The sequence below is a fragment of the Mesoplodon mirus genome, assembly GCF_964341445.2.
Source record: "Mesoplodon mirus genome assembly, contig: HAP1_SCAFFOLD_518, whole genome shotgun sequence".
Taxonomy (NCBI): domain Eukaryota; kingdom Metazoa; phylum Chordata; class Mammalia; order Artiodactyla; family Ziphiidae; genus Mesoplodon; species Mesoplodon mirus.
In genome coordinates this window covers 424147-449743 of record NW_028295480.1, presented here as the reverse complement: position 1 = coordinate 449743, position 25597 = coordinate 424147, and the positions used below count along the sequence as shown (strand labels likewise).

Here is a 25597-nt window from a genome sequence, read left to right as displayed (position 1 = left end):
ATCAAATGTATCTTTTAGCTTAGTGTCTTTTTGTTCTACTTAAAATGTCCTTCCCTAGTTTAATGCTACCCAGATATAGTATATTTTCTTCTGAAAGTTCTAGTGTATCTTTGTTTTATATTCAAGCCATTAATGCACTTACAATCGACTTGTCTGTATTATCCAATTTCTTTGTTTTCTTATGAATAATTAAGTTTTCCAGGACCATTTTGGAATGAATGGATTTTTTAGGTGTCTCTGAGCTGTTCTTGACCATTCACATAAATTTCAGAATTGGCAATCCTGTAAAACCTCTATTAAGTATTTTTATTGTAATTGTATTGACTATATAAATTAAGTTGGGGGAAACTTACACCATTATGATGAGTCTTTTCTATCCATAAACAAGATGTACCTCTCCATTTATTTAAGACTTCTTTAATATCTTTCAATAAGGTTTTATTTTCTCCATAATGTCTTGCACATTTTTATTTAGATTTATTCCTAGGTAGTCTTTTTTTTTCCATTTTAAATAATTTTTAAGCTCTCTCTTTGTTCCTGGATTATAGAAATCCAATAGATATTTGCATCTTGAGCTTATATCTAGCCATCTTGCTGATATTGTTTTTTAGTAAGAGAGGATTTTCTTAGCAAAGAGGAATAAATGTAAAATTAAATAAAAAGGTTATGGGTCAGCTCTGGTCAATAGAACTTTCCATGATAATGGAAATGTTCTTAGTGCTGTCAAAAACTACAGCCATTAGTCACATGTGTTTTTAAATTTTTAAATGTAAGTTCAATAAAATTAAAATTTCAGTTCCTAAGTCAAACTTGCCCACATTTCAAGTATTTAATAGCCACTTGTGACTAATGGACACTATACTGGACATTGTATCTCTAGACTATTAGAGTGTGAAGCCATGGCGTCCCGGGATTTTATCTTTGTCAATGGCATAGTGAGATCTTTCATGTGACAGTTATTCTGTTATTAAAAAGAGAAGTTACTTAACCTAGTCATCCCTAACTTTTTGAAATAATCCAACATAGCTTTCACCATCCATGAATTTCTTGAATCATATTTATGTTTCTAAACTATTTCTTGTGTCAAGTGTTCACTTTGTAGCAAGTTCACTGTCCTAAAATGGCACATACCAAAGTATCAAGAGGTTCCCTTATTCCTGATAAGCTGTGATTGGATGAAGAAGACCTTGTTACCCTGCCTATCTGATTTTTATTATAATCAGATGTTAACCTGTATCAGTCTCCATATTCAAAATTCACCTTCAAAATTATATGTTATTCACATGATGGTTGTCTTTATTTCATTTAGCTAGTATCATGACCTTATAAATGCAGTTTTGGTCATTTTCTACTAAAACCTCATATTTATCTGTGTGGAAATACATCTCCTACTTGTTTGCCCTCTTATAAACTCTTCCTGTAATTTAATCCTCATGAGCTTTATTTCCCCTAATTTTAATTACTTAATATTTTGTAAAACATTTAAGAGATCACTGGTATGCTCTTTTTTTCAATCATCTATACATTTAAACAGTGTGTTGCAATAAGAAATAGTACTGGTCATCGTAAGACCAGAGTCCTAGTTTTACCCATAAAAATGAACTATATGTGCATTGAAATAAATTTTATATAAGGTTATATAAGGTTTATTCTGATTCTAAAATTGTTATGATTATTTAGAAAATTATGTTTGAAATATGACATTATTCAAAACCAATAGAGGTTTGAAATCTATTAAAAATCTACAAGGAATTCACCTATTTCACCTTTTTCCCTGATTTGATATTAAACTGTAATCCTTCATCTTTCACTTACAGCATGCTGTAGCTGCTGTTGACACAAAGACAAAATATAATGTCTAAATATTGTGTAGTTGTTTTTTAAATGGATACTTTTGTTTAAAATTGTCTTTTACATAGATTCTTGATTCCCTTTTCACAACTTTTCCATTCCCCATGCTACTGCAATCAATCACTCATGATAGAAAATTATTCTCTTTTCTGTTTGCTAAAGCTCTTTTTAAAATACCAAGTTTCAAATGATCATCAATTCAAGAAACTTTGGGAAATGAACCTCATAATTTCCAGAATGAATATTTTGTTTCACTGGCTACCAGGACACCATCCTCTCCTAGATTTCTCCCCTCTCATTCACCATTCCTTGGCATTCTCCCTTGGTGATGCCTCCCATCCCTCAACATCTGTTAGAAGGCCCTAAGGCTCATTCCTGGCCCCCTTCACTCTCCATCTACCTTAACTACTCATGAGTTTTAATCTAGTCCCATTACTTTAATGGGAAGATGACTTATGACTCCCCAATTCATACTTCTAGCCCTAAGCACTCACCTAACCTCCAGACTCCTAATTCCAATTTCCCACTAAATATCTCCAATCTATGCATAATAGACATTTCAAACTTAGCAAATAAAACTAAATATTTTGCTTTGATCCATCCACTGCACTCCAGTTTTTCCTGGCTCCATAACTCATCCAGTTGCTCAGGCCAAAAATGTTAGATTCATCCTTAAACTCTCACTTTCCCACAATTCCTATGTCCAGTCCATCAGAAATTCTTGCCAGTCTAACTTGAAAATACATCCTGAATCCACCTACCTCTCACCTTACTCTTGCCGTCTTTACTTACTCCAAGCCATCATTGCTTGCCTCATCTAATGCAATAGGCAGCCTCTTCCACAACCTCCTTGCTTCCTCCCCTCTTGCCCCAATCCTTATAGTCTATAACCAATACAATAGCCAGAATAATAAAAAAAAACCATAAATCATATCACATGATTTCGCAAAACCCGTTCCCATCACTTTAGAATAAAAATTAAACTTTTTACCTGTCCTACATGCTTTATTCAGTATTTCTTCTGCCCTACTCTCCAAGCTCGTTTACTACTACTATTCTCTCACACACACATCCAGATTTTCTTTCTGCAGTGGCCTTCCCAACATCAGGGCCTTTGCACTTGCTATTCCCTAAAACCTGGAAGATTTTAAAAATCTGTAAGATTTCTCCAAGAATATCTTAGAAGGCATTTACATTTCATTTTGTAGAGACATTTGGTAGAAGACATTTTTGCAAAAGATAGATACATTTTACTTTGGCGGCTATTCACACATCTAGCAATTTCCAAGTTGGTTAAATAACAAATGTGAATTGATGAAGCTAAAATAAAAGAACTGTAGTTGTTGAGACCTATGTGTTTTAAACCGTGAACTTTGAGGAATTGTAGACATGCCAACTACACCATGGTTTCAGTGTTAATGTGTGAGAGTTAGCTAAGGTATTTTTCAAATACTCATTACTCTCTAAAGAGCTTCTGAGCAGGAAATCAGGACAGGGCCTGTGGACCTGAATTTTATCCAGTACCTCAGTTGATTCTGTTGCAAATGGTTTTCAGTCAGCCCTTTGAGAGACACCAAGCTGGGGTATTTGCCCAGATATAATTGCCAGTGGTCATGCAAGACACCAATGAAATACAATCGAGAATCAACAAATCACTGAAAAGAGTGACAAAAGAAGAAGAGGATCCAGTCAGGACCAGTAGAGACGCTATCCCAAGCACTCTTGGCTAGGAGTTTTACAAATCCATTCATATACATGGACTGATAGTTAACAGCCAAATGGCACTGCATAGTTTTGTAAGTTGCTGAGTATTAAAGTGTATGGCTAAGCATCATAAGTTTTGTTAAATTATATTTTGGTTGCTATAAAATTAGATGTACATTGTGTGTCATAGATATAGGGATACAGATGTGTAAATATATGTTGTTGTTTCAGTTCTTCAGCTGACACTTCATAATGTCTTTGCAACTTCTAAATGAAGGACCTCTTCAAATATTGTTTAGAAAAACAAGAGCCTGTTCATCCCTGTCCACCTCCTTGTCTTCATCCCCTTCCTTGTCCCTTCCCTTCTTTTTTTAATATCTTTATTGGAGTATAACTGCTTTATAGTGTTGTGATCCCTTCCCATCTTGAACAAATTAGTCCATTAAGTGAGGTAAAATAACCCTTTGTCAGCATGGGGAAGGTGGGCATTCGAGGAACCACATGACTTGGCATTGGGTCTCAGAGTCTGAGAAAGGGGAGAGGATGTCTGCATAAGGGAGCCTGGAGTTGATTGCTGAAGTCTGATTCGTGTGAAAGGGCATCCACATGAGGAAGTGGCCTTGGCAACCACTCTGTACAGATAGTCATAACCCGTGCCAGGTGGAGAAAATGGGTAGGATGGGAAAGTGGCAGCTACAAGAATTTACTTAAATACAGGAAGACTGATCAAATAAGTAAGGATATTAAGGATATGGTAATCAGTGTTATTTTAATATCTGTGGAGGGAGTTTAAATATGAAAAGGGCAAAAACTAGAAGGAAAGGGCGTTGAAAGGGAATGGAGGATGTTAATGTGAACAGATGATTTTCAATATAGAGACATTATAGAAATAAACATAGACAATATGTTTGCATGTGTTTATGAATGTCTTTGTGAATATGTGTAAATGGTTATGAATATGTTTTCATATGTGTGTATGTATATATGTACCTAAATCCCCTAGCTCTGCCCATTGAGAGTACCTGGGACCACTACTTCCCAAGAGCAATGAATACACCTAGTGTCCAGATCTTGGTTTCTAAATACAGCTCTCCAACTGAAGGAACTAAAGCTCTTTGGAGAAATGGCTGATTCTAGAACCACTACAGGGAAAATATAAGATGACCCTAGAACATATTATTGTTTCAAGAAGTAAGGGATCAGCCATAAAAAAAAACCGAAATTGAGTTATTTGTAGTGAGGTGGATGGACCTAGAGTCTGTCATACAGAGTGAAGTAAGTCAGAAAGAGAAAGACAAATACTGTATGCTAACACATATATATGGAATCTAAAAAAAAAAAAATGTCATGAAGAACCTAGGGGTAAGACAGGAATAAAGACACAGACCTACTAGAGAATGGACTTAAGGATATGGGGAGGGGGAAGGATAAGCTGTGACAAAGTGAGAGAGTGGCATGGACATATATACACTAGCAAACGTAAAATAGATAGCTAGTGGGAAGCAGCCGCATAGCACAGGGAGATCAGTCCAGTGCTTTGTGACCTAGAGAGGTGGGATTGGGAGGGTGGGAAGGAGAGCGATGCAAGAGGGAAGAGATATGAGGATAAATGTATAACTGATTCACTTTGTTATAAAGCAGAAACTAACACACCATTGTAAAGCAATTATACTCCAATAAAGATGTTAAAAAAAAAGAAGGGAGATATCAAAGAATAGTTGGGAAACATCAAAGGATATAGAAGCCAAACTGAAGGGGTTTCCACTGGACAAATCTTGAACAATCTAAGCCTCAAAATAAATAATGGTAGAAACGTATTATAGTCAATTGAATAAAATAGGAGTCTATGAGTTCATACTGATTTTAAGAATTAAATTGAGTAAATTATGTTTGATGAGGAACAGGATATTTACATAATTACAAAGTGCCTTACCACAAAAATTATTAATAATGAAGGAGAAAAAAATAACGTTACAATGGAGAAGACTGGGTGATACACCTTAATCAAATGAGTAACATGATATTCCAGTAAGGCTACAAGTTAAAAGTTTGCCGAAATTGTTTGATAGGAAGCAGTGAGAAGAACAAAGCTTCACCACTGAGTTATTCTTGCCAACTACACATATCCTGAATAATCATGAGACAGATACAAACAGCTAAATCCTACAAAATAACTGATCCATATTCTTTAAAATTTTCTAGTTCATGAAATTCAAGGGAAGCCTGAGAAAATTTTCCAGATTAAAAAACTAAAGAGACAGGACAGCTAAATGCAACATGTGACACTGGGCTGATCCTTTTATTATGAAGGACATGATGGGGATAATTGACAAAACTTGAAAGGGGTCTGAGGATTAGGAGCTCTGTGGTCATGTGTCAGTGTTAATTTCCTGATTTTCATGATTATATTTGGATATATGTTTGTAGGAAATACTAGAGGATTTGGGGGAGACATTGCATTGTGTTGGCAACTATTCTCAAATGGTTTGGGAAATAAATTATTTGTATTGTCATTTCAATCTTTCTTTAATTTTCGAGATTGTTAAAAGAAGGCAAAGAAAGAGGAGAAGACCCCTGAGTCAGGTAACCCTCCTTTTCCTGGCGACTGCCATAGTTAAAAGCTCAGTTTACAATGGTGGTCAGTTTTTCAGTCTATTTGTGCTAATTTCTGTTACTAACAACATAGCATCTTATTTTCTATTTGAGGTTTTTGGATTTTTCCTAATTATGCTTTTGCTTTTTATTCTATCAAATGTCTATGAATTTGATAAAGTCCTCGGTATTAAAACAAAATCAGTAAGATTCATAAAAATAAAAATAAGTTCTTGGAGAAATTTATAAATTTCTACCTGCATTCAAATTGGAGTAAGTTGGCAAGAAATTTATAAGGGGAAAATACTATAAGGAGCACTCCCATTCAGAAACTCAAAATGGTTGCACGTGTTTCTCCTGTAAGAGGTCTGTGATGAAACAGCAGGATGAAGGCTATATGTCCAAACTTAAATGCAATCTTTTAAATCACCTTTCATGTCAGGCCATGTAAGAACTGGGCAATTCAAGAAGTAAATTAGAGCAATTCTTATTTTCAATAATTTCTTAGGTCAACACTTAGAATAATGAAAAACTTATCTTTAACTCCAAGAAATCTGGACAGTTATTAAAGCAAATGTGTTGTCCTACTGGCCTACACCTGGTTATAAACAGCAGTACGACTTCAGAAAACCCTGGACACTCAGTGGACTTGCTAAATATAGCTTTTTCTTTCTATAAAGGTGCTTTACAAGAATGCTATCTTTTGTGAAAATGTGGCCTTTATAAAGGGTACACTAAGGTCTGTGACTTTTAGACCTAGAAAAGATTTGAAATATTTTCTTAGCCTGGGAATCCACATTTTAGAGGCATAGAAAGAGAAACCCAATGAAATTAGATATTTTGCCCACCATCACATGGCAAACAAGTAATAACGACAGCACCCGAGCCTCTGTCTTCTGAATCCATTGAACGCAGCATAAATAGACTTGCAATAACTGCTGATTTTCACTGTCCTCAACACTACATTTCTTCTGTGCCTCATCCCTCTTCTTTTAAGAGGGATGACAACATTATCTGCAAACTTCATCTATAACTATTTTTAAATTTTGCTATTTTGTAACTCATTTTTGAAAAATTCTGTTTCTATGTTGAAAATGTGTAAGGACATTTACCTTCTTTCTTGAAACACCTTTGCCTGCGTTTATCACATTTTACTGTTGAACTATTGTGCAGCAATAAGGACAAAAGCACATCTAGTGGAGGAGATAATGTCAGAGGCAACAAGGTGTGTGTATGGGGGGGCGGGGTTAGAGTTGACATACCTTAAGGGAGATGAGGAGAGAGGGAAGAGAATAGAAATTGTATTTATTTGAAAAAATATGGCAAGTTAGAGAATTTTGGCTAAACTTAATACAATATAGCTTTCCTTAACTTAAATTCCGGGTTAACTTCCACTGTTTACATTGCCACAGACTAGGGAATAAACAAACTAAATAGATTTTTGGTAACACCATTTTGTGTTAATTTCATAAAGATTTCTACAAGACTTTTTAAAACTAAATTGAAAAACGAAAGTCTTGTCTTTAGCTTATTTTCCCTGCATGCTTGCACTTTAATAAGTTGATAAATGACATTTACACTCAATAGTTATGATTAATTCTGTCCCACAATTTTTAAAAGCACTGGGGATTGTGTGTGCGTGCATGCGCGCACCTTTACAACCAGTAAAATAAAGTTCTTGATCAAAAAATTATTATCACTTAGACTATTGAATAAAATCAGATATGATAGAGGGGCCAGCTGTTGGTAGATTTAAAAGTCACCGTAGGTGATTAATTCATGCAGCAGTGTTGCACGTCTCTCTTTAGATGAAGCACTTAGAAATATAACCATGTATGGCTCTAATTTCATATCTGAGACCTGTTTTTTTTTTTTTTTTTTTGAGGTATGTGGGCCTCTCACTGTTGTGGCCTCTCCCGTTGCGGAGCACAGGCTCCGGACGCACAGGCCCAGCGGCCATGGCTCACGGGCCCAGCCGCTCCGCGGCACGTGGGATCTTCCCAGACAGGGGCACGAACCCGTTTCCCCTGCATCGGCAGGCGGACTCTCAACCACTGCGCCACCAGGGAAGCCCCTGAGACCTGTTTTATTTAGAGTTCTTTGGCAAGTGCTTGCTCTATGTGTTTTTATAGTCTTTGGTTGTGCTATAAAAACATCAAAATTATGAATTAACAGATATGCAAAAGTGAAATCCTAGAAGATAGGATAAACATGAAGTCCTCTAATTATCACTCAAATAAGTTTGGTTGACACAGAACTGGGAATCAGATAAAGACATTAATAATTCATAATGCTGAAATTAAAATCTTCTAGTTAGTACAAAAGAAATCCTAATTTGTACCACAAGGTAATGAATTCAGTACTTTTCATTTGTTAAATATTTGCTTATTACCCTGCACCGTGCATATAACACTGTTCCAAAATTTGGAGGGCAAACAGGAAAAACAAACTGTCTACTCTCAAGTTGTTTATACTGCAGTCAGTGAAATTTCTCTACTTTGAGATCTTTTAATTCCTCAGTTCATTGTAACATCTTCCTCAGATGAATTGTTTTTTATTTGTTAAAACCAATGTTTAGCACTTGAAATAGTTTCTTCAATGTTCCTGATAGTGAAATAGAGTCATAATGCTAATTTCCAATACTAATTATAGAGTTGATAGGAGAAATGCTCAAGAGTGATAGTAAAGTGATTTTGATAATCTACAAAATGTCTTGAGGTTTCCCAGATAACAACTTGTCTCCCAGACAAAAATGCACTTATTATTTATATTCCAAGCTTATAAACATTTTTGTATTTTAATCATATATAGATTTTACAACATCTTTTAATTCACATTTTAAGATATTTTGTTCAGTAGATTATCTCATTTTGAAACTATTGATTTAGATATACATACTATGTAAATATTAGTATATATTTCTCAACGGCTAGATTAGTGCTTTCTTAACTACTTAAATTTGTTTAATACATATTGTTGTTCTTCAGCATTTCTTTTACTCACTGGAGCCTATCCTACTGACTTCAAAAAGCCTGAATTTTCACTGTATGGAAAATCTTTAAAATAACATATAATAATGGTAGAGAAGAAGAGTATTTAACATTGTGCTGAGATCATTCCATTAATAAAGAGATTAATCAATAATTCTAACATTCGGACATAGAATAAAAATGAAAAACAATCATAATACTGAGCAATGACATTTTCACTAAAGGGAGATATTAAATATTGTATAGGAAACTAGTATCTGCAAAGCAGATAAGTTGGCAATGATTATACATATATTTAAAATATGTTGGAACAGTCATAGACAGTTTTTCTTCTTGGCTGAAAAGAGGCATATTGAAGTGTTTAAGCACTACTTCGACTGGAATAGATATTTAGACACTATACAGAAAACACATGATTGCAGAAGAGCAGGTATTAGCAGGTGTGTGAATGTGTGTGTCTTTAATTAATGCATTTTCATTCATTCAAAAAGGAGAAGAACGCCAAATTTAGTTTAAAGGTGGCATTGTGATACGTTAAAGTTCCATTCTTAGACTTCTGCTGCTGTTGCTGTTCCTTCAGTATTCACAAAGAGTACCATCCTGTCATTTATCCAAGTTAGAAATCTAGGAGCAATCCTAGGATTCTCATTGTAGGATCCCCTACCTTCATGCTGCCCCCTCAATAAGTAACAAGTTCTTGGCTCTCCTGTAGAGGAAAGCTCTCTCCAGTGTACGCCCGCTCTGTCGCTCTCCGGGTCCAGCATCTCTGCCTCAGCCTCCCACTGAAGTCACTTCTAGTTCATTCTGTGCCATTTTTAAACCTTCCTCAGTCCTAGGCAATTGCCCTTTTAGAAGCTCTACCCTAAATGTTATCAGATGCATTAAAATGTGCCCAAGTCACATATCCAATATAATTTCTAGGTAACTATATGAAAGCTGAGTAACATTTCTGTTGTAGTGATATTAGTTGAAAATATTAATTACACAAGTTTTTCTCTCAATTTTGCAGATTTTTTCTTCATATTCTGGAGCCGTTTTTTTCAAGTGTCAAACAATTTTCTAAGTCCTTCTCAAACTCCTAGTCCCTAGTGAGTGTGCTTTTACTGTCACAGGGTTGAACAGCCCAGACAGCAAGATGTCTGAAGATGAAGACCATCACATGGGTGAGTAAATCAGATACGTGGAAGTTGGAATGCAAAGTGTTTGTAGAAAAAAAAATACAAATCAAGGAAGAAATTGCAGTGTCAGTTAATATGATGTATATCAGATGATAGTATTAAAAAGCCAGGTGAAAATAAAATAACTTAATAATGTACATATTTGTCAGATTGTTCACTAGTGATATACTGCTCAGTGTAAGGTGAGAACCACAGATACTATCTTCTGGAAAAAAACCCTTTAAGCCCTAACAGATTCAGTTTACAAATTTCCTCTCTAATAAATGAGGAATAAAATAATTTACAATAAATTAATTATTTCTTCTTCTGAAGGTACTAATACGACAAATTCAGTGAGAAGATGGATCAAGTTTTTCGTACATTTCTCTCATTTCACATTTTTTAAATAAATGAGACTATATTTTGTCTAATGACTTCCAGAACAACTATCTGGAAACTGTGACTTCATTATATGTGAGACAGTATTTTAGGAGATATAGATGTATATTTAGATGGAGATATAAATATATAGCATATATACACAATATTTAAGAAGACACAGGAAATGTGGGATAGCTCCAGAGTGGTACACCCTATGTTCTGAGCTGCTCCGAAATGCAGTTCCTTTTTCTTTTTTTCTTAACATCTTTATTGGAGTATAATTGCTTTACAATGGTGTGTTAGTTTCTGCTTTATAACAACGTGAATCAGTTATACATATACACATGTTCCCATATCACTTCCCTCTTGCGTCTCCCTCCCTCCCACCCTCCCTATCCCACCCCTCTAGGTGGTCACAAAGCACCCAGCTGATCTCCCTGTGCTATGTGGCTGCTTCCCACTAGCTATCTGTTCTAATGGGAGTTCTCTGGGCACAAAGGGCTTTATTTTCTGTAATGAGATTAGAAGAAAGGATTTGCTAATAATTGCTTCAATAGCAACTAAAAATCTTGGCATCCCTCCTTTCAGCGTTTTGAAAATCCTAAAGGGGATGTTGTCAGTAACAAAAAAATTGAAGACTGATAATGTATTTAAATTAATCATTCTTGAAATTAATCTGCCCTTTCGCCTTTTAAATTGATTCATGCTTCTCAGAAAATAAAATATGCTAATCCGCATATCATTTTTCCACTGCGTAGAGCAACTATATCTAAAAACAAAAATACTATAATTTTAGTTTCCTTTACTATATTCCTCCACAACTTGTGTTGTACTTTCATATCTTCTTTTCATTCTGCTAGTGAGATATATATACATATATGTATATATACATATATGTATATATACACATAATATTTAGATTTTAGATATTTGCATTATGCAGGACAATCCATAAGATGGATAGATGCTTAATTTTAATACCATTGAATACAATTTTCATAATTTTATACTTTAATTATTTTTGGAAGCACAAACCAGAAAGGGTAAAGCAAATTAGAAATGAAAAAAGGTGACCAAGCTGGCATTTTTCATTTCAGACTTTATATTTGGACTACTCAGTGGGACAGATTATATTATAATAACAAAATTTTGCTTTTGCAGGGAGGTCAGTCTTTGCTTCTGCATTGCCTCAACTCTTTTAATCCCATCCAGTTTATCTTTCATCTCAGAAACTATATTTTTCATCTCTAGGAACTCAATTTGGGTTATTTTTATATCCTCTATATGTCTATTTAAGATGTTGATGCTTTCCTTTAACCTTTTTGAACCTATGAAAATTAGTTATAATAACTGTTTGAATGTCTTTGTTTACTGATTGTACCATTTTCAGTCTGTTTTCATTAATTAATTTTTATCCTTGTTATGGGTTATATTTTCCTTTGTCTTTGCATCCCTGGTAATTCTCGATTGCATGTCAGATATTGTGAATTTTACTTTACTGGTTGCAGGGCGTTGTTGTATTATTTTTTTTAAGATTTGTAACTTTGCTCAAAGAGGTAGTTAAGAAATAGTTTGATCATTTTGAGGCTTCGTTGTAAGCCTTATTAGGCTGCAACTGAAACAAGTTAGTCTAGGGCTAATTTTGTCCCACTACTAAGGCTATACTCATTGAATAGTCTGTGTATTGAATACTCTAGTTGATGCTGCATGTATTAAATTATATCAAAACATATTTGTATAATCTTAAAGCAATAAATGCAACACATAAAAATATAAAAAAATTAACTTTTATTAAATAAAACAAAAATGTTTTCTTCTAGTAATTGTAGTATTTTAACATGTTTAAATACTGCATCCCTATGAAATTCATTTTGTTAATAAATATGAAAAGAGAATCCACCTTTATTTTTTACAGGTGACCAGGGACTTGTTCAAACACCAACATTTAACTGTATTACACAAAACATTATGCCACTGGGTTATCATTATAATTAATAGCTTTATACAACCGTTGTCTTGTGCTGTTTGTTTTTCAATGTCTAAAATTATTGTTTAATATATATATTTTTTTACTTTTAGCAGTTTAAGCCAGGAGAGTAAATCCAGTTCCTATTACTCCATCCTGTCCAGAAGCACAGGTCTTAAGTGAAATTTAATACCAAAGAAACAGTTGCAACTTTTACAACGGATCTATCACTGGTTGTTAGCATATCTTCCCACACCCAAGACACCAAGATAACTTCTACTCACTGTTAAAGCTTTATGATGAGCAAAACTTCCACCACTGTGCTTCCTTAGCATGTGAGTATATTTTTAATTTATTGGTTATATATATTCTCTAATTATCCATTATTTTGTCCTTCTTTTTGATTAGATATTGATATCCACATTTTCTTTTCTAATAGCTCACAGAAATTTCCCTCATTAACAACACCAATAGAAATAACAATAAAAATCGCCTTGGGGCACCAAATTTATATCACATTACCAAGTTTTTATTTTGCTCCCATAAAACTTCTGCAAAATACAAGCACTATCTATCATCAGTATCCTTAGAACAAAAACAAGGCATTCTAATCTCAAAAGCAAAATATTTTATTTAACTTAATAAATTTCACATTATAAAAATGTTCTCATAGCATCATCCTTAATTCCTGAGTAATCACTAATATTGGGGGATTTTTCTTTCAGTTATTTGAGACTAAGGATGATTTTATTCATCTCTACAGCCTGGTACTTATATGTACAATGTTTGTCAAAAGGTGGATATTCAAAAAAATTCTTGACTAAATTATGGTAATTCATGTGATCAGTTCTGCAGTTCTTAAAACTTTAAATTACTTGTTAATTCTAAGAGAAAGTCAGATAATTTTTAGAAGGATTTCCAAACCATGCTAAAGTGTCAGCCTTCATTTCCTTGTCTGAGGGAAACAGGAGAGAAATAGATGGTTTTAAAGTTCTCCAAGCTTCTGTGTCCTTTATACATCCACAATTTTAATCCTTATCATTTTCAAGATTTGCTAAATTATTTGAGGTGATCCACTCTCTTATTAAAGTTACATATTTTATGTCACATACTGAGCATATTAACAGATAACTTACTGATAAATGACTATGCCCATAACATCAGGTTAATCTGATTTCCATGAAATGAGCTATAACTTCAAGAATATTAATTCATCTAATAAGGGTGATGATTTACATAATGTTGCCTAAAATATTTCTCTTGATTATTTAAGAGAGTTTTCCTAGGGGAAAATAGCTGGGAAGTCAATAGAAAAAAAAATACAACCATGATTAATTTAATTCCAGTCTAAAGGACTCCATATATAATGTATTTGAGAAAACCAAGTCACTCTTATAGATTCAGATAAATGGCTGTAAATATGAGATATTTTTAATGTAACCCAAATTATAAGAAATATTTTTTTGGTATAGAAGCAACCACTCTTTTACCTAAAGAAAAATATAAAATCTGAGTTCATTGAAAATTTGCCTCATTGCCCTCTGTTAGTTTGTGCCTGCCCCATCCATAGGGGCCCAGATAAGAACTATTCTATCATCCATACATCAGAAGAGAATGTCTGTGTTCTATGTTGATAGTCAGTCTAAACAAATATTTATACAGTTGAGATCAGAGATATACAATGTCAGTTCCAAATCCACCCATGATGGCACATATACCAGAGAGATGACAAAGGTTATACAGGCCTGTGAAATACTTGAATCATATTTTGCAACCCTTGAAAGAATTCAAGTTCGAGATTAGCAGAAACCAGGCTCAGTTCTGTGCATAATCCCCTTTATCTGTCTTCTAGCCAACAAAATGAAAACCTGAAGCCAAGCGGACAAATAGAGTGTGAAGGGCCTTCTACTGCATTTAAGAAAAAACTGAGACTTGCTACAGGTAGAAATTATCTTTTCTATTACTCTTATTGTTGATGTTGTTGTTATTCATAGAAATAATTTAAAAAAACCCTAAATAACATTATTCTGCTGGATTCTTTACTATATGTAACACAATAAATTAACTCGCTTCATATTACACTGGGCATATAACAAGAAAACATGTGCAGAGAACAGAAATCAGTATCTGTAAAGACAAATGCCCCTGTGATACAAAAATCTATTATTTTAAGTCCAGACAATTAGATCTATTAAGGTGTAAGAGTATTTCAGTACAGTCCTGCTAAAAGTAAAGCTTAAAAGTAAATCGAAAAAAAAAACCAGAAAACTGATGCCAGTTAGAAACAAAATATAAGATTATGCTATGTATATGGGACAGGATAGAACTCTGAATGCACTCACATGTAGAAAAGCAATATTAATGACAAGTCAACTAATGTCCTTATTGAGCATAGACATTCCAAGAAGGGTGAAGAGTACTGTATATTAGACGTAAGACTCATAATATTCAAGTTAGTTGTAAAAGAAACAAGGTAAATGCTTTCAGTCAATAGGATAGGCTGAACTGATACTGAGAATCCTTTCTTCCAATCTGAACACACAGTTTGTTATACTTGTGTTTTCTTTTATATGTTGCTTTTACATGTAGCAACACATAAAAAGCAAATCAACAAACAATAAATGAACAAGCTTACAAAAAAGGGGGGATCCCCAGTCTCAGGATTTAAGGGGAAAAAACAAATTCAACATTAGAGTAGTGAGTAGGAGTAGAAACCAAGAAATTCAAGGAGGGCCTGGAAATAATAAGCCTTGTTTTTGAGGGCTGGCTTTAAATATCCGTTGTCTTATCAGAAAACAGGTAGATGCTGTTGTCTTATCAGAAAACAGGTAGATGCTGGAAAACAATAGAATAATATCTTCAAAGTACTGAGGACGTATAGCTATCCAAATTAAAATTCTATACCTCATTTTAAAAAACTACTCAAGAACAAGAAGTAAAGAAATTTTCATTCATAGACAAAGAGGAATTACCACCCACAAACTGTAACAACAACAAAAAATGACTAAAGCAGTAGCAGCAGCTATTGGAATTGTCTGAAGGCATTAAAAAATATTCTGATGCCTGAAGCCAATACTTGGAGATTTTTTTTTTTTAACCAAAGTGATCTAGGTGGTGTTTCAATAATGGGAGCTTTAAAAACTTCTCACATAATTCTCGTGTGTTTTAGGCAAGATTGGAGACCATTGTACAAAGAATGTTCTTCAGTAAGAAAGAAAATAAGCATAAAAAGAAGTAGGAGGGTGCACCGAACAGTGACCAGCAAAGAAATTTGTAATGTTGGAATGAATCTGAATAACGGTTGAGTGTAAAAAATAATAGCCAATGTTGGTATGTACAAAGTAAAACTAAAACACTAGATAATATACTGAAATACTGGAGATCAGATTTAAAATTTGAGGGGTCCATGAACCGCTTAGGAGGAAGATGAGATAATTAGTTTTCGACTTTTTAAAGTTAGAAATATATGTCGAATTTTCCAGAAAACACTAAAAATGAATACTTCATATATGATTCATAAAAAGGTAGACCATAAAAAGAGAATGAAAAATGTGTTTAAACGAAGTTAGTACCAGGAGGGATAAAACATGGAAAAATAAAGGAGAAATAGATCAATAATCACAATACATTTGATCACAGAGACAATAAAAATAAATTTAAAAATTCCAGTTTATGCTGCTTAGAAAAGACATATATAAACTATTTTTAAGATGCAGTGCCATACTTCACTCAAAATAATTAATTATATACATGATAAATGACTTTAAAGATTACATATTTGGCATGATGACATGTATACAAATTGTTAAAACTCAAAGCAATCATGTATTTTTCATGGATTCATTTGCATATAGTAAAAAATTCAAGCATGGATTCAAAGTATTTATATTCAATTCATGATACCAGTTATCTAAGAAAAGGAAAAATGGGACTGAAATGAGAATAGAGGAGAAAAAAGAAATGTGTGTGTATCTGTGTGTTTGTGTGTGTGTGTGTGTGAACACATGTACAACAGTCAAATATGTGCTTCTTTCACAGCATGATTCACTGTATTCCATCACAATATTAATAAGATTTCATACAATATGGGCATCTCCGCAGAAATTAAAATTGTCACCTGCTTATATGTATTGGGCAATGAGCTCACCTTACTATTTCCATCCATTCTTCAATTAAAATCTAGAAATGTGAATGGGCTGTTAGAATTTAGTTAATGAGCCAATTATCTTTACAGAACATGCTAGTTATTCACAGCCTTTCCTTGGCTTAATTATGTTTTAAAATAGCAGGCATTCATTTTACGTCTTTAATTGATGGCTATCACACACAATTAGTTTGAAAATTCTTATCAATATGCTTGAAATATATTTGGTTGAATCATTGGAGTAATCTTTTTTGAACTTACCCAAAAGTATGTGTTTAGCCTTCCTAAACACAGTGGCACATTTCCAAATACAAAGTAGTTGCATTAGAATTATTCCTAATATGAAGACATTCAATATTTGTGGAAACAAATTTTCTCTTGAAAACTTAGCTTCCAGACGGAAGAAAAATAAGGGTAGAAATGTATTTAAAGGCAAATTTGAAGATGAGAAATCAAAATTCACATTCCATAGTGAAAGAAAAAGGGTTAGTAATTATATAGAGAAAGGCAAATGCAATGCAAAAATTATTGGAACATATTTTGCTCAATTACAAACAAACTTACATGGTAAGTTGTAGCTTCCATTATTGCACCAATTTTTAGCATATTTTAATATTTTCATTTTGAAATGAAAAATTTTAAAAAGTCATCTATTGTTTTTTTAGAAAGTAGAGTGGTTGAAGTGAAATAACTTCCAGAAAATGTGTTAAAATGGGGCTACAAAAGACTTAGGAGGACATAAGCTTGGTTCTTATTATTGACAGTTTGCAAATCAGCCATGGGAATACACATTATTTCCAATTTAAAATGAATGATGATTCTATATACATATATATGCATCTTATCATATTGATTATAAACCAAGTAAAATCTCATGAAATCTAAGTATGTTTGAAAAACTTAAACCTATTTTTATGTTTTTCCAAACACTAGAAAATGAAAGCAATTTCTGTTGTTTGTCATTTTCTTTTGGACTCTCTTGGCTTCCTGAAAACGATTATGTCAAGATATTGGAGAAATATTCATAGGAAGCAACAGAGGCCATGAGAATAGAAAACTACACTGCTTCCTCATTAGAAAAAATAAAATAAAAATTCCTGTCTATCCATTTCAAATTACACTCAGGGATGCTTATAATATACAATTTGAAAATTGAATACATACTAGTTGTCAAGTAGTCAGCCCGTTTGATTACTCATGCATTCCATCCTAAGTATGTTGTTCTTAGAATTCAGAGGGGTCCTTTAGTCACACCCCCCATCTTGACCACTCACATCTCCAGATTTTCCTACTTCATGGCATATTGGTGTTTAGCTTATTAAACAAATATTTGTTGAACAATTACTATGCATGCTAAGCAATGGGGATCAAAGATGAATGAATATTCATTTGTCTTTAAGGAGACACAGTCTACCGGAGAGAGGCAGAACTGTGAACAGATGACTGCATAAAGAGGCAAAGTCAAGTCTTATTTATTCAGAGGAAGAAGTCCCCGTGATCAAGCAACAAGTAAAATCATTTCATTGTGCAAGACATGGATTTGTGATTGAAAATGCACAAGCATATTTCTCTTATTATCCATCATAGATGATCACCTATTATAATCAGAGAGATTTCTTACTGGCACAGCATCTAGAGGAGGACGTCATGCACGAACCTGTCACATTCAGAAAGTAAGGAAGTGGCACAGTGGGAACAATTCAGGAAAGTAAATAAACATGACAGTAGATTTAAAATCTACTTTAATTGTTCTTACTATTATTAATCTATTTGAGCAAGTAGTAGTTTTCATTGATGTTAGCATTTTTTCATCCATGACTTGAAATCAGACATTAAATATTAATATTATAAAAATATTACAAATTGAATTCATTCACAAATTTATAAAAATAGATCACACCAGAGACCTATTTATTGGAAACAAAGTAGGTAGAACAATCAAACTCATTTATAGTTCCTCCTCAACAAAGTGGACAGAAGTTTTATATGTAGAGGTCAATCCTGGGCCAGAGGCTATTTAATATTTTCATCAAGATTAGGATGATAGAAAAGCATGTGGATTTAGTAATTTACAGTTCTCTTTAGTTGATAAGACTGATTAATACTTTGTCAAGATCAAAATTCAACATGGCCATAATATGACCTTGACAAATTGGAGAAGTGGTTTAAAACAATGCAATTTAATAAGTCTAAGGGTCAGATATGGGCTTTAAAGGGATTGGGAAGGAAATGGAAATTATAATAATGCAGGTGATACCATGCCAGTGAGAATGCATTTGCGTGAGTAATATAATATGTAACAAATAATATTGAGTATGACTTGAGTCAAGAATATAACAATAGCTTTTAGTTTTTTCTCTCTCTCACCATGGCATAGTGCTTACTCACTCACGAATATTTCTAATACATTTCATCAAAATTTAGTCATTAAATCCTGTATCCCTGCTGATAAAATTAAAAGTAATTCTAAGATATATAAATGAAGAGAAGGGTATAAAGGTACAAGTAAGTGGGTGGATATTAATGAAATTACTTTGTATTGTGCTTTACAAGTACGATTTATGCATTTATCTTGTTATTAACACATTCATTCATTCATTCATTCATCAATCATTACATATTTATAGAATTTCTACTATGTCCCAGGCACTGCATTAGGTGCTGGTAATACAAGGTGGGGGAAAGCAAGCATTGTCCATACATCTTAGAGCCTGCAGTCTAAAGAAGAATTACTAATTGTAGTAAATATAGACAAGATACTATGAGCCATGGAACAGGCAGCCTTTCTCACCTGGAAGGATGAGGAAAGGCATCCCTTGTGAAACGTCTTCTTAATTGATATATGAGGTAGGTAGCCTAAGGGGACAAGGGAGTAAAGGAGTAAGTATTTCTTGCAAAGGGGAAAGCAAATATTAAGAATTTGAGCCTCAAAAAAGGAATGCTTCACGTTGATATTACTGTCTCAACAAATACAATTAAATTGCTGGCTGTTAATACATTGCATAAAAGTGGAGGAGTGGATTTCTGCCAAAATTAGGGCATACAGTTAGGATTAGAAATGTGCTCTGTGATATCAGTGACTTTAACATTGCTGTGAGACTGGGAGAAAACACGTACAAAGAGGTTATCCTCTGGACCCAATGGCACTGCTGTACATCAAGGCTTTTGCTGAAGTAGAAAACCTGCTATTGATATTGAGATGCTCTTGAGTGAAACAATGACTTCAAATAAGAGTTCCAAACTGAAACTCAGAAAGACCACCAATCTGACATGACTTAAATTTGAACTGCTTCTCAGATAGGCAATTTATACTTTGGGGTAAGTGGAAACTGGGCTTGGTTTCACTAATGACAAAAATGACATTTTGCTATTAAATTTGGTTTAATATTTTCATTTTACAAATCCCTAACTTCAAAAACTCTCTAAGGGAAAGTAAGGGGAAAAGGATAGGACTCACTTGTTTAGTTACATTACCTTGAATTTTAATTTAAATTGAGCTGCGCTATCTCCACCAATGCTTGACTAGAAGCCTGCACAGTGAGTAGTTGTAATGGAGGAGATTGGCTCATTTTAATGGCCACATCTGATGGATCTCAAAGAAATTCAGGTAAAACAACTCTTTGCATAGTTCATAGTCAATTATTTCTACTTACAGAAAAATGCCAAAGCCTAGAAAACTTTAAATGGTGGATAATCAGCAACATTCACATTTTTCCTTGAGGTTTGCCAGGATTGTACAAACACATTTAGGCTTTGAAAGACATGATTTGGAACTTTACTGGAGGTATTCTAAGAAATACCTTCATGTTAAAACAATTTCCAAATATTTTAGGAATAACTAGAATCTCTCTGTAAATAATTCATGCCTCAATTAATTATTATAATTGTGAGGAATTAATACTGAAGTATTTCAGAAAAAGATGACATATTAAGAATGTGACACTGCTTCCATGTCATATAAGAGCATGAGGATATCTGTATTATGAAACTTACTGCATTTTGCTACAACATTTTTGTCTATCTTCTCTTCCAGATTACAAGCTTCTTAAAAAATAGACTGTGCACAGATCTAACTTTCTGGCCTACATTTGCAGCACTGGAGACTACTATTGAAATATTAATTCAAAGGATATTTTAGAAAACATTATAGACAGAACTCTACCATAAAAGAGCATATATAAATATAGCATATTTTCTGATGTTATTGAATCATCTTAAATATTGGTTAATGCAAATTTCAATCTCTAAGGCACTTCTACAACACACCTGAAAAATGATTGTCATCTTGTACTTGAATGTCCTCACTGAGAAAGAAATTGCCAACTCAAAATAAGTTTATTTCATTTTTAGGAAGCTCTAATTGTTATAAAACTCACTCTTAAAATAAGTTAAAATCTCTATTCCTCAACTTGTATGCATTTTCTTGGTTTTTAAATTAGGGGCAACTTGATCTTTTTTTGATTTTACAGCTCTAACATAGCTAAAGCTGGCTTTCAGGTCCTTTGCCCCCTTACCTACTCTTCATAATTTTTTTTATTAAAAGAAATATATTGTGGTATAATCTAAAAATATACTAACTTGAATGTACACTTTAATGAATTTTGACAAATGTAAATATTTTGTAACTTCTGTTTCCATCAAGGTAGACAATTTTCCTATTACCCCCTTTGCAGTTTTCCCTTTCCTCTTTGCAGTCACTCTCTACTCCATATATGATACAGGCAACTGCTGATATGTTTTCTGTCGCCAGAGGTTCATTTTTCCTTTTCTAGAAAGTCATATAAACAGAAACATAAAGTACATACTCTTGTGTGTCTCGCTTTTTTCTCACCATAATGTTTCTGACATTCATCCTTGTTGCATTCCTCATAATTCTATCCTTCTGCTGTATGATATGACATTGTATGGATACACCACAACTGGTTCACCCGTATAAATCTTTTTGGAGATTTTCTGATGATGGCCATTCTGACGGGTGTGAGGTGATACCTCAGTGTAGTTTTGATTTGCATTTCTCTAATGATTGGTGATGTTGAGCATCCTTTCATGTGTTTGTTGGCAGTCTGTATATCTTCTTTGGAGAAATGTCTATTTAGGTCTTCTGCCCATTTTTGGATTGGGTTGTTTGTTTCTTTGATATTGAGCTGCATGAGCTGCTTCTAAATTTGGGAGATGAATCCTTTGTCAGTTGCTTCATTTGCAAAGATTTTCTCCCATTCTGAGGGTTGTCTTTTGGTCTTGTTTATGGTTTCCTTTGAAGTTTCATTAGGTCCCATTTGTTTATTTTTGGTTTTATTTCCATTTCTCTAGGAAGTGGGTCAAAAAGGATCTTGCTGTGATTTATGTCATAGAGTGTTCTGCCTATGTTTTCCTCTAGGAGTTTGATAGTGTCTGGCTTTACATTTAGGACTTTAATCCATTTTGAGTTTATTTTTGTGTATGGTGTTAGGGGAGTTTATTTTTGTGTATGGTGTTAGGGAGTGTTCTAATTTCATACTTTTACATGTACCTGTCCAGTTTTCCCTGCACCACTTATTGAAGAAGCTGTCTTTTCTCCACTGTATATTCTTCCCTCCTTTATCAAAGATAAGTTGACCATATGTGCATGGGTTTATCTCTGGGCTTTGTCTCCTGTTCCATTGATCTATATTTCTGTTTCTGTGCCAGTACCATACAATAAATGCTGGAGAGGGTGTGGAGAAAAGGGAACCCTATTGCACTGTTGGTGGGAATGTAAATTGATACAGCCACTGTGGAGAACAGTATGGAGGTTCCCTGAAAAACTAAAATTAGAACTACCATGTGACCCAGCAATCCCACTACTGGGCCTATAGCCTGAGAAAACCATAATTCAAAAAGAGTCATGTACCAAAATGTTCATTGCAGCTCTATTTACAATAGCCAGGACATGGAAGCAACCTAAGTGTCCATCATCGGATGAATGGATAAAGATGTGGCACATATATACAATGGAATATTACTCAGCCATAAAAAGAAACGAAACTGAGATATTTGTAGTGAGGTGGATCGACTAAGAGTCTGTCATACAGAATGAAGTAAGTCTGAAAGAGAAAGACAAATACCGTATGCTAATACATATATATGGAATCTAAGAAAAAAAAAGGTCATGAGGAACCTAGGGGTAAGATGGGAATAAAGACACAGACCTACTAGAGAATGGACTAGAGGATATGGGGAGGGGGAAGGGTAAGCTGTGACAAAGTGAGAGAGTGGCATGGACATATATACACTAGCAAACGTAAAATAGATAGCTAGTGGGAAGCAGCCGCATAGCACAGGGAAATCAGCTCCGTGCTTTGTGACCACCTAGAGGGGTGGGATAGGGAGGGTGGGAGGGAGGGAGATGCAAGAAGGAAGAGATACAGGAACATATGTATATGTATAACTGATTCACTTTGTTATAAAGCAGAAACTAGGGCCTCCCTGGTGACGCAGTGGTTGAGAGTCCGCCTGCCGATGCAGGGGATACGGGTTCGTGCCCCGGTCTGGGAGGATCCCATATGCCGCGGAGCGGCTGGGCCCGTGAGCCATGGCCGCTGGGCCTGCGCGTCCGGAGCCTGTGCTCCGCAACGGGGGAGGCGACAACAGTGAGAGGCCCGCATACCGCAAAAAAAAAAAAAAAAAAAAAAAAAAGCAGAAACTAACACACCACTGTAAAGCAACTATACTCCAAAAAAGACGTTAAAAAAAATCTTGTTGGATATTTTGGTCATATCCAGTTTTACCTATTATGAATAATGGTGTTACACAGTTTTTGAACAAATTTGTGTGACATGAGACTTCATATCTCTTGGATAAGTATGAACTATTAGGTAATTGCTTGGTCATATGTAAATATATATTTAACTTTAAAGCTTTCTTGCTACAAGCCCATTAACAATGTATTCATGTTTCACTAGGTCCACACCAAAAGTTGATATTTACAGTTTTCTAAATTTTAGACATTATAGTGTTATGTAGTGGTATCTCATTATAATTGTAATCTGTACGTCTTTGATGGAGCAATCTCTAAATCTATACAAATTATATATACTTAATATATATGTTATATACAATATATGTCAATATTTTAATTAATTTTTTATTGGAGTATAGTTGATTTACAATGTGTTAATTTCTGCTGTACAGCAAAGTGAGTCTGTTATACATATACATACATCCACTCTTTTTACATTCTATTCCCATATAGGTCATTACAGTGTACTGAATAGAGTTCCCTGTGCTATACAGTAGGTTCTTATTAGTTATCTATTTTATATGTAACAGTGTGTATTTATATAAAAAATATAATTAGGCACTTAAAAATAAAATGAAGATATGCAAATAGCCAATAGGCATATATTCATAGATACATATACTTTACATTTATATATATAACATATCCATAAATATATTTTTTCCATTTTCTCCCATTGGATTGTCTTTTTATTTTTGAAGTGTAAAAGTTCTTTAATCTGTATATAAGTTCTTTGCCAGATATCGATATTGCAAACATTTTCCAAGTTTGATCTTTCCTGTTGATTTTCTTAATTTTGATTTTTATACAATAGAAATTTTTTAAAATTTTGATACATACTAAATTGTCAATATTTTATTTTATATTTCATAATTTTTGTATTATCTAAAAATTGTTTTCTTGTCTTTAGACCATGTGTTTCCCTTTGTTTTCTTCTAGACGTGTTACAATTGGGGTATTATGCTTAGATCTATGAGTTAATTAGAGTTATTTTTATGATTATTTCATATAAAGGTCATGGTTACTTTTGTCTGTATAGATATCCAATTGTTCTGTTATTCCTCAAAAGCAGTACTATCCAACAGAAATATAATATGAAGCACATATAATTTTTTTATCTCATAGTAGCCACATTGAAACTGTAAGAATAAAGACATAAAAATAATTTTACCATATAATTTATATTACCTCATATATACAAAATAGTATTATTTCAATACATAATCAATATAAAAATATTAGTGAAATGAAGAATAAAGTTCAATGAAATACAAACTACAGTGGCTATAAAAGGTATACCACAAAGTAAAAGTGTAAATTGTCTGTTAAATCTGAGAGTGAGCAACTAAGAGAGAAGCAAAAAGGCAAAGTTACGTATGAGATGTGGGATCTAAACCACTGGAGGATAACAATGATTTTAGAAAAAGAAAAAGAAAATAGTATAAAATACAGTGATAAACTTTATGAATAAGAGCATATCGACCAGAACAAGGGAGGTGGCAACACAGGATTACACAGCACCTAGAATGATGTCTTTGCTGTCGGGCTTGATACGTTGCAAAGATGTGTGCAAATTCTGCTTCCCTTCTCTTAGGGATCACAGTCCTTAGATGCCTGTTGTAAATTTCTACAAACATATGATTAATGTATTTTGCAGTTTTCTAGTTGCTAAAGAAGGGCAGAAGTCTCTTATCCTTAATGGACAGGATCGGATTGTGGCATCCAAGGTTGGGAGTTTCTTTCTGGTACTTTAAAAATGCCATTTTATATTATTTTGGCTTACAAATCTTCTGACAAGTCTGCATGACTCATACCTGTATTTTCACATACATAACGTGTCATTTTTTCTCTGGTTGCTCCTAAGATATACTCTTTATGGCTGTTTTCAACAATTTAATTATGATAGTAGTGGTTTCATGAGATTCATTGGCATTTATCTATTGTTAAATAGTTTTCATCAAATTTGACCTTTTTTCTCACCATAGAAGATCTACAGGTGACAAGTTAGCATATGAAAAGATATTCAACATTATATGTCATTAAGGAACTGCAACT

At 33.7% G+C, this 25597-nt stretch overlaps 1 long non-coding RNA gene across 1 annotated transcript; it reads left to right on the top strand.

The window, feature by feature from the left end:
* Positions 1 to 6084: 6084 nt before the first annotated feature.
* Positions 6085 to 18594, top strand: LOC309797420. Its single transcript, XR_014292656.1, has 5 exons — positions 6085 to 6138; positions 10250 to 10323; positions 12768 to 12976; positions 14494 to 14582; positions 18186 to 18594. It is a non-coding gene; the product is annotated as an uncharacterized lncRNA (long non-coding RNA).
* The last annotated feature ends 7003 nt before the right edge of the window (positions 18595 to 25597 follow it).